Source organism: Furipterus horrens, unplaced genomic scaffold (assembly GCF_987537825.1).
Source record: "Furipterus horrens unplaced genomic scaffold, mFurHor1.1.pri manual_scaffold_2, whole genome shotgun sequence".
NCBI lineage: Eukaryota > Metazoa > Chordata > Mammalia > Chiroptera > Furipteridae > Furipterus > Furipterus horrens.
Window position 1 is genome coordinate 5331221 of NW_028327172.1, and position 10062 is coordinate 5341282.

Genomic DNA, 10062 nt, shown 5'->3' on the forward strand with positions numbered 1-10062 from the left:
GTGCTAACATAGTGTTTCTTGTGATACTGAAACACCTGGCAGTATTATGGGCCCAGGCCCAGGACTGCTGAGTTAGCAGGTGAGGCGTGTCTCCCTCTGCCACTCATGCGGCTGTTACAGGTGGGCATAAATTTAAAAATTAGTAGCAGAGCAGGATCTGGTCTTCCTGATTTCTAGCTTCAATACTTTATACAATTCATTCAACGAACACCGTTCATGCAAGGCACAGCTAGTGAAAATAAGGTTTCTGCCTTGCTGGAGCTGACATTCTGGTGGAAGTCAGGAAACAATTCCGGGGAAGAGCAGCCATGTAAGTGTTCTGAAGAAGGTAAGGCGGCGGGATGCAGACCGCAGTTTTTTTAGGGGGGGCGAGGAGGGGGGCATTTGAGCAGAGAGTGGAAGGATGAGCATGAACCAGCTTTGAGATGTGGGAATCCGGGTGGAAGGAAAAACAAGGGTGGACAGAAGAAGGGTTTAACTCAGAGGGCAAAGCTAGGAGGACTTCCAGGGAGAAATGATCCACAAGCTCAGACTCCTAGAACATGAACCAAGGGGCTTGGGACTTGGTTTTGTCACTGTAAAGTCCTCATTATCTAAACCAGTGACCAGTCTCTGCCACACAGTAGGTGTTAAGTAACATTTATTGAGTGAAAAACTAAGCCAGGCCTAAGACGATGTTAATTTAAGAACTCCCTCTCCTGGCTGAGTAGCTCAGTTGGTCTGAGTACCATCCTGATATGCCCAGGTTGCCAGTTTGATCTACCGTTAAGGCACTTGCAAGAAGCAACCAATGTTTAAGCCCTCTGGACACAATACCTGTGTTTTTTCCTATTGTTTACTGTGACTTCTGAAGTAATGTCTGCCTTGTGTGAGACTCAGCATGAAGCCAGAATGTGTGCCTGACACACCAACCCATGACTGACGGGTGAGCACTTGACACCTAGTGGTACCGACATGAACTACTACCTAAAAAAAGACAGCTGTATCTTCTCCCTGCATTTGTTTTAGGATTTTTGCAATAAGGTATCTTCTCCAAATGGTTTGAGCTACGCTTCTAACCATCCTGTCACATTTTCCTACATGAGCACGCATGCTCTCTCTCGCTCCCTTCCTCTCACTAAAATCAATTTAAAAAAAGAAAAAAAGAGGAAGAACTTTCTTAGTATTCAATAGTAATTGGTAGTGAGCTTCCTATTAGTGGGAGAAACCAAGGAGCAGCTGGATGGCCACTTGCCTGGCCTCCGATCTTAGGGGCCAAGAGAGAAGGCTTTCATACCAGGGCGGTGTGAGGTTACTCAGAATAACCTGTGAAGCGGACGATTTGGTCCAGAGACGGCAGTCCGCATACAGCGAGACTCGCAGCTTCACAACTTTGATCCCCAGCCGCGGGTCTAGTCCACGCCCTCCCGTACCGCCCGCCGCCTCTCGCCCAGTTCCCGCTGGAGAAGGCGGGGGTCAGCCCAGGCTGACGCTGCTGGGCCAGCGCTCGGCGGGCTCGGGTTTCCGGGAGGCGAGGCGGGGCTGCGGTCCCGCTGCGAGTGAGCTCAGTCCGCGGGCGCCGCCCGTGTGCCCCAGCGGCTAGGGGAGGAGGGGGAGGGACTTAGGCCAAGGTCGCAGTTCGGACCCCACGCCAGCCCCAAGCTGGGACAGAGGGTGGCCCTCGGGCACCACACCCCTCCTTCCTTCCGATGTTGTTCCCCCTCCCACCGATTCCTATGGAGCACGAGTGACCTGTCCAATCAACTCCCAGCCCCGGGCGGTTCCCCAGCCTCAAAGCCCTTTCAGCACAGGTGCCAGGCCCGGTGCTAGGGGGGTTCACACACGCATTGTTGACTCCTGGTTTGGGGAGGCAGGAAAAGAAGTGGGGCCGAGGGTGGAGCTCGCAGACGCGCCCACAGGAGGCACTCGAGAAGGGACTGCTGGGGACTGGGCAGAGGGTCCGGAGTTCACCGGGGGCGGAAGGCGGTGTGAGGAAGGGGCGGTCCGGGTGCGGGAACCGCACGTACCAAAGGGAGGCGCAGAAGTGGGTGCGAGCGCCCCTGCTCGGACAGGCGGGAATGGTCGCAGGACCGAAGAGAAGGGCGCGCAGAGGGCACTGGCTGGGATGGGAAGGGACTGGTGTCAGGCGCCCGGCGGCGGCGCGGGCCAGGGAAGGCCGCTCTGTGAGCAGGAGGAGAGGGGAGACGGGCCACGGGCGAGGTGCCAGCCCTCGCTGGGGCGCAGCAGGGGCTGAAAGCCGTTTCGGAGTAGGGGGGAGGGCAGAGGGCTACCGATAGGCGTTCCGATCCCCCTGCTCCGCCTCTCACGCACGTAATCCTGGGTCTCCCCCGCCCCATTCCTCCCAGGGCGTTTCCTCCATTCCTTTCTCTAACCCTGGGACACTCTTCTCCCGCCAGTAGTCCTGACACCGCCCGCTCCGCCCCCGCATCCGTCCTGGACCCCAGCTCTGAGGGGCACGGTCTGATAGCCCCCAGTTGCTCCTTCTGGGTCCCTTTTCTGCCTCTAGACTCCCCTCCCCAGCCTGGAACAACTTGGGTTTCCCAATCTGTAGAGCCAGGGCGGGGACCCTGGGCGCCTGCCCACCCCACCCCGATTTGGTGCCACCGGAGCCAGAGGCCCTGCCAGATGCTTCCGGGGTGACTCAGGCTGCGTGGCGCCTCACGTGACTGTCCTGGTAAACATCCCGCCGGGGCATCAGGGGCTCTGGACCTGGGGGAAACCCGCTGCCTGTTCTTCCCCAGGGCAGGGGCCCTAAAGGGCTGGGGGCGGGGCGGGCTGCTTCTCACCGGAAGTCCTGTCGCCTTGATGGTTCCTTGGTCTGTTTCTTGGGGGCAAGCGGTGTTCCACACAGAGGCCACATGAGAAGGAGGAGCTGGAGGGGGTGAGGCAGGCAGGGCGAGTCTGTCCCACTTCTGCCTGATGCTCTATTCCTGCCCTTCCTCCCTCACACCCCTTCCTGCCTCCCCAGGCCTGGACCTCTCCCCATTTACTCTCCGCTGCCCGCCCCCTCCTCTGAGCCCCGCATCTTTTGTCTTCAGGAAGCTTTCAATAAACCAGTCTTTGTTCTTGTCCTGTGCACGGCCTTCTTGAATAAACCCAGGCTTCTAGGGTTACATCGAGCCCCTTCCTGTTCCAGCTCCTCCTAGCATTGCTGGCTCACCTCATTTACAACCCTCCAGTCCCCCCAATCATGGTGAACTCCTTTGTCTTATGAACAAAAAAAGGGGTTTTATGGAAGATAACCTCGCAGGGTGATCTGATCATAAATTCCTAACTGGGAAGGTCATGGTGGGCAGTCACACCCTAGGTACATAACTTTTTATAAAAGGTTTATCTTTGCCCTAAGCAGGCCCTGTCCCTGTTTCTGTGCAGCTAGGTTAACACACCTTTGAACCAAGCCTAACCACCCTCAGAACACGTAATCTTGTTAAGGAGCCCGTAATCAATCCCTGCCCTGGCTTTCTCCCACCTCTGTGTCATCTTCCTTCCTTGCTTCCTTCCTTTCAAATTCTTAAAAGAAGCCGCAAACTTTTTCTCCAGAGCATTCGAGATCATGCTCCCGGGCCTATATGATCAGTTTGACTCAAATAAACTCATAAAAATTCTCTACAGGTTTGAACGTTTCTCACGTTAATAGTCCTTACTTAGATCAGTCCTGCAGCCTCCTTGAAGACATGGGTATAAGGCTTCTGCCGCAGGGCTGCCTAGCCTTAGGGAGAGAGCTGACTCATTCCTGCTCCCTGGGGCGGGCTCAGGCCTCCAGACAAGGGCACCAGTGGCCCTAGGCCCAGAGTGTCCCCGGGTCTCAGAGTGCTGCCACAGAGGGTGGTCAGTCCATTCTCTGCCCAGCTCAGACCAGTCACTGGGAGAGCTCCAGATCAGCAGGGAAGATCCAGAGAAGGTGTTAGATAACACTCCTCTATTAAGAAAAAAATACTCAAAATTTGAAAATAAGTCAAAAGGATGACTGCTAACCTCAACTTGGTGATAAGAAGATTGATAAGATGTGAATAGCTGTCAGGTAGAAAAGATGATTTTACTATACCTGAAACCTGTACAATTTTATTAACTAATATCACCCCAATAAGTTCAATTAAAAAAGACAAGATGGTTTTACTATCTCATATATAGGTCATTAGTCAATTTTGCAGGCACCCAAGAAATCTTATTCTAGTACTTATTTGGGGGCCTTTAAATACTTGTCTCTCCAGTTCTCTTTGAATGAGCTTTTCACCATACTGCTACCCTCCTTAAGGAGTTAAGTGATCTTTGACACATAGTCTATATTAAGGAGAGTCATGCTGTGAGCTTTGTAAATTATAGACTGTGACCTCCGGGAGACTGTCTCACCAAGATGTCCAATAGGACTCAGCTGCCCGAGCCAAGTAAGCTTTGCTGCCGCAGTGTGCCGCGCTCCCCTGAGCCACTGCCTCTCCTGCCTTGGGCTCCACCCTGTGGTTTGTTTACTATTATTTATTGAGAAAAACTCAAGTACATGCGTACTTTTCTTGTACAATTTGAATAGTACAAAGTCCCTTGTATGATCACCTCCTGTCCTAGGCCTGTCCAAAAGTCAACTACTACCACTCTGCAATATTTAATATATTATTAGGTAATCTATATATATCCCTGGCTGGTTTGGCTCAGTGGATTGAGCGTCGGTGGATTGAGCGTCGGCCTGCGAGCTAAGTGTCGCTGGTTCGATCTTCCAGTCAGGGCACATCAGAGAAGGAAAACTCTGATTCCAAAAAACCTCCGCTGCCTTGCGGCATACCTCTTCAGGGGAAAGGCTAAGGGAGTAAACCCCGACAGAAAATCCGGAGCCGGAGTCCCTAAGGCGGTTTGACGTTGTAGTCAACACCGGCAACTCCTGCGGAGCACCTGAAGCCAAGCTGTATTGACTCCGTCTTTCCCTTGGACCCTTCGGCTGCGAAGAGAGGGGGGGGTCTGCTGCATGGGCAACAGCAGACCCTCCATATCACCCTGCCCAGGCTCTGTAGCTTCCCCTTCACTGGAGAGGACACTCCAGCGTCATCGCAAGATGTCGATTCAACACGGGAGGAGACAGATACCGTGTCACTCCCGAGTCGGACTGCACAGCCATTCTCGGCGGTGCAGATAGACTCTTAAGAAGCTACACCATCGTCTCTCGAGACGGACGGCTGCCGACTATTCTATATATTGCAGCATGCAGAATATATATACTTGTTTATGTATGTACATATCGTCGTCGTCGTCGTCGTCGGCAGCCGTCCATCTCGAGAGACGATGGCGTAGCTTCTTGAGAGTCTATCTGCACCGCCGAGAATGGCTGTGCAGTCCGACTCGGGAGTGACAATCCCTGCCGCACTTGTTACAGGTGAAGGCAGATGGCTGTTGTTGCTGCTGTTGACGCCGGTATCTGTCTCCTCCCGTGTTGAGTCGACATCTTGCGATGACGCTGAAGTGTCCTCTCCAGTGAAGCTACAAAGCCTGGGCAGGGTGATATGGAGGGTCTGCTGTTGCCCATGCAGCAGACCCCCCCTCTCTTCGCAGCTGAAGGGTCCAAGGGAAAGACGGAGTCAATACAGCTTGGCTTCAGGTGCGCCGCAGGAGTTGCCGGTGTTGACTACAACATCAAACCGCCTTAGGGACTCCGGCTCCGGATTTTCTGTCGGGGTTTACTCCCTTAGCCTTTCCCCTGAAGAGGTATGCCGCAAGGCAGCGGAGGTTTTTTGGAATCAGAGTTTTCCTTCTCTGATGTGCCCTGACTGGAAGATCGAACCAGCGACACTTAGCTCGCAGGCCGACACTCAATCCACTGAGCCAAACCAGCCAGGGTGGTATGTACATATACACAGCATATATTAATGTGCTTATATGTTTATATATACATACCATGTATATACATAACCTATTTGATAAATGTATATGTATAGAACTATATATATAAATTATTATTTTAGTGGTTGGGGAATTTTTTTCATAGAAGGTATTATACTGGAGATACTCTTACAACTTGCTTTTTTTAATTCAAAAATAGTTTTGGAGATTATTTTAGTACATGAGACTCACCTTATTTTTTTAACTACTAACATGGCAACACCAACGATAAATAATTAGGAATAAATTTAAAGAACTGTGTGAGACTCTATGTAGAAAGTTATGAAAGATTTTGCTATTTCATAACATGATTAAACAAAAGGTTGTGATATTTAAACCTGTAATATTGATAAATTTTACAAACAGCAGTGCAATGTAGAAAGTAAAAAGGAAACACACACGTACCAGGCCCACAGCACTGGTGTTTTTCCAGGCTTCTCTACCTTTCTAAGCATATTTCTGGAACTTGCTTTTGGGGTTGAGTCAGGAAGTTGGACGCATCTATAAATAGCTGTAGCACAGCTTGGGCCCCGCAAAATGCTGTTGCTGAAGCGCCCAGGCTGTAGGAATCTGAGTCAGGAAGACAGTCATGAGCACGCAGGAGGCTTTAGTTAGGCCCGGAAGGATGAGTTGGTGGATAAATTGGGCAGGACATTCCAGGAAGGTGACTTGGCCTGGAGGTGGGATAATCATTTCTACAGGGCAGATCCCTGACAGGGGTGAGGCTGAGGGCCCACAGAGAGAGGCCCCATGGCCAGTCCTGGCCTGAGCCTTGTGGAGAGCCAGACTGGAAGCTAATGGCCATAGCCGGGCCCATGGCTCGCGTTCCAGTCCCAAGAAACAGGAAGGGTCCAGGCTGTGAACCTCTCGCATTGCTGAGAGTGGGGGCCAAAGAGGAGCGCCTCTTCACTGAACGAAGGGAAAGTCTGTACCCCTAAAAGGTCTTTCCCGAATGTTGAAGCTGGGAACATGCTTGGTGCAGGAATGCGAAGGACTCGTGCCACCCCCGGGCAAGGCTGGGCGCTGCCCGAGCTCTGCAGGCTCCACCAGAAATCAGTGGGAGCTGGTGCGGAGATGGGTCAGACTCCTGTTTCTGTCCCATCTCATCAATTGGCAAATGAATGTGTTTTGAGTCACAAGACCCTGTTCCGACAGAGGGAGTTTCTCTGCGGAGCACCCTGCTCCCTAAGGGGCTGGTGCCCGTGGTGCAGCGGGCAGTGTGGGCAGGGGGACATCTGCTCCCGAGAGGGAGACAAAACCTTCCCCCCTCAGCCTCTTCAGAGCCTTGGGAAAGAGGTACAGAGACAGTCAGGCCTGGCTCCAGGTCCCCCCCATGAAGAAGTAAAAATAGCCGGTCTAGATTTATTTCCTGTGTCTGGTTGTCTAATTTTTTACTCTCAAGAGACAGGCCCAAATCGCATTATTACGGGCCGGAGGAGTTGCCCAGCTCAGGCCTGGGAGCACGATGTGCAGGGCCAAGGTCTAGGCCTATCAGACATCCTCAGATTTCACCTGAAACTCCCACCCTACCCCAAAAGGACCCACGCAAAAAAGAGTATGTATTGTATCCATATCATGTAACTTAAAAACCCAGAGGTGGCCCCATGTCCTCCACAGCCCTCCGCCTTGAGGCTGCGCCGCCCTCTGCCTTCCTTCTCAGACAGGCCTTCACACATCGCCTGGATGAACTGGCTTGTATTGTACGCAATAAACAGGAACTACTCGTTAAGTTGGTTTAACAAATATTAAAAAATACAGTTTGCCGTGATTTACTCATGCTGTGCAGTGCTACACCTGGAAGGGACCACAGGGCTTCACAAGAGATTCTGGGAGGTATTTCAGAGTGACCCAAATACTAGATTCATCAGACCACCATAAAGCTGGAAGGGAAAGGTCTGTGTCAAGGTCCAAGTAAAGCAGACCAGGCCAGAAGAAATGCAAGAAGAATTTGACAGTCAGTGGATCAGAGGACGAGAAAAGAGACAGGTCCCAGAAGTCTGGGTGTTGAAGTTCAGTGAGAGTTCAGGAAGTGGGCCGAAGCGGGAGGGAAGGCTAAGCAGGTTCTCTGCACAGCTTAGCCCAACTCAAAGATGGCACTGTGACCCCGACTCCTTCCCAATGCTCTGTCACTAGGGGGCTTACAATACACAGGTAGTTTGTGGCTAACAAGGGCCTTCTTTCTGCAGCTTGCTCTGGCTCATGTGCCTCGTATTTGCATGGTGTCTCTGGTTCTAGAGCTTTTCCATTTTCCTGCTGAGCTCTGCTGATCTCGTCTGGTGTTCCTGGGTCCTCTGGCCCCGTATGTTATTGGGAGACAAAGTCACCCGTGGGCAGCTGTGGCCAGGAATTGGGTGTTTTCAGTTAGAGAGACCTACATTTTTATGGCCTCCTTTGGAGCTCTGAAGCATATACTCCTCTTCTGAGTCAGGATCACAGAGGGCAGTGGTCCTGGCAAGGAATCCATTTTTTTCTCATCAACATTATAATAAGATAACATCATTTGAGGACCTGCAGTACATCGTTTTGCCTTAAACAGTCAATTATCTTCTAAAGAGTTTTTATATTTATCCATGTAATTGTCATTTCTGGTATTCTTTATTCCTTTTTGTCTATCTACATTTCCAGCTGTATAATTTCCCTTCCATCTGAAGGACTTCCTTCAACATTTACTGTAGTGTGGGTCTGCTGGAGATATTATTCAGTATCTGTATGTGTGAAAAAGGTTTTATTTTGCCTTTGTTTGTAAAAAATATTTTTGCTGTATATAGAATACTAGGTTGATAATTTTTTTTTCTACCAGCACAATGAAGAATCATGGGGGATCAGGTAAAATACTCAGAAGGGTTTTGCCCAAGTAGAAGACAAAAGTAGCCCTAGATTAAAATCTGCCCTGGTCTTACTAAAGAAAGCTGAAAAGCAAGGTTCAAAGGCACAGATAGTTTCCAAATTACAAAGCTGCATCCCAGAACACTGTCTCCTGTCTTGCACTGCTTCCAATGACAGATATGCTGTTGTCCTCGTCTTTAAGTCTTTTTACGTAACATGTCTTTTTTCTTTGGCCACTTTTCCATGCTAGCTGGTGGGATCCAGGTCCTATGTGATTTCTGGGAATTTTTGCGTTTAATCCCCTCTGGTGGCTCTTTTCCTGACTTCAGATAATTCCCACACACTTATGCGCTGACCAGCACTCACCTTAAGACTGGAGGGGCGTTATGTCCCCTCTCTGCCCTGTGAGCTTTAGCCACCTTCGTCTCTGCCTGGGTTCCCCTCATTGTGCCCTGTGCCTTGGAAATTTTTTCCAGATAGTAAGATGGGAGAATTCACTTCTTTTTTTCCTGCACCAAGGTGTCAATGTCTGGTCTCATATTTCAAGTTGCAATGTGTAGGACTGAATTCGATCTTGTATCCTTTAACCGGGAATGAAATTTAGTTTTACTTAATTTCATAATAGAAACAAGTGTTCACAGATATCGGTGCTTCCAAACATGGACAGAATCTCTGCACAATGGTTTCGTTTTTTAAAAGATTTTATTTATTTATTTTTACAGAGAGGGGAAGAGAAGGGGAAAGAGAGGAAGAGAAACCTTGATTGGTTGTTTCTACACCCCTGATCGGGGACCTGGCCCTCAGCCCGGGCATGTGCCCTGACTGGGAATCAAATTGGCAACCTTTTGGTTCACAGGCTGGCACTCAATCCACTGAGCCACACCAGCCAGGCTGCACAATGGTTTCTATACCTAGGGTAACTCTTGCTGAAGTATTTGTAGAATGCTGGTATTCCGATATCATCATATTTAGTTTTCAGTACCGTATTACACTACAGTTCAATAACTTGCATTTGTAATTCTTCATTAACACTACCAATGTTAATTGAGAAAGGTGAGCTAAACAATGTGAGTTCATTTTCATAATGTTTGACATCACAGAATCTTTTCTGGAATTCAATCTTCACCTCTACACTTTTGGGGATGTGGATTAAGCCATCACTTTCATTTCTGGAAACTGACTTCCGTGTAGGAAAGTGAGCCAGGTTATTTGGTGCCAAACGAGTTTCCCAGAGACTCCGTTTTGCTAGGAAAGAGCATACTGAGTCATACATCTGTGTCACTACTGGTGAACATCTCTGCAGAGAAATATTCAAAGACTTTAGATGATTTGTAATGTCAACCAAAAGGCCAGGTCTCTGATTCAATCTTCACT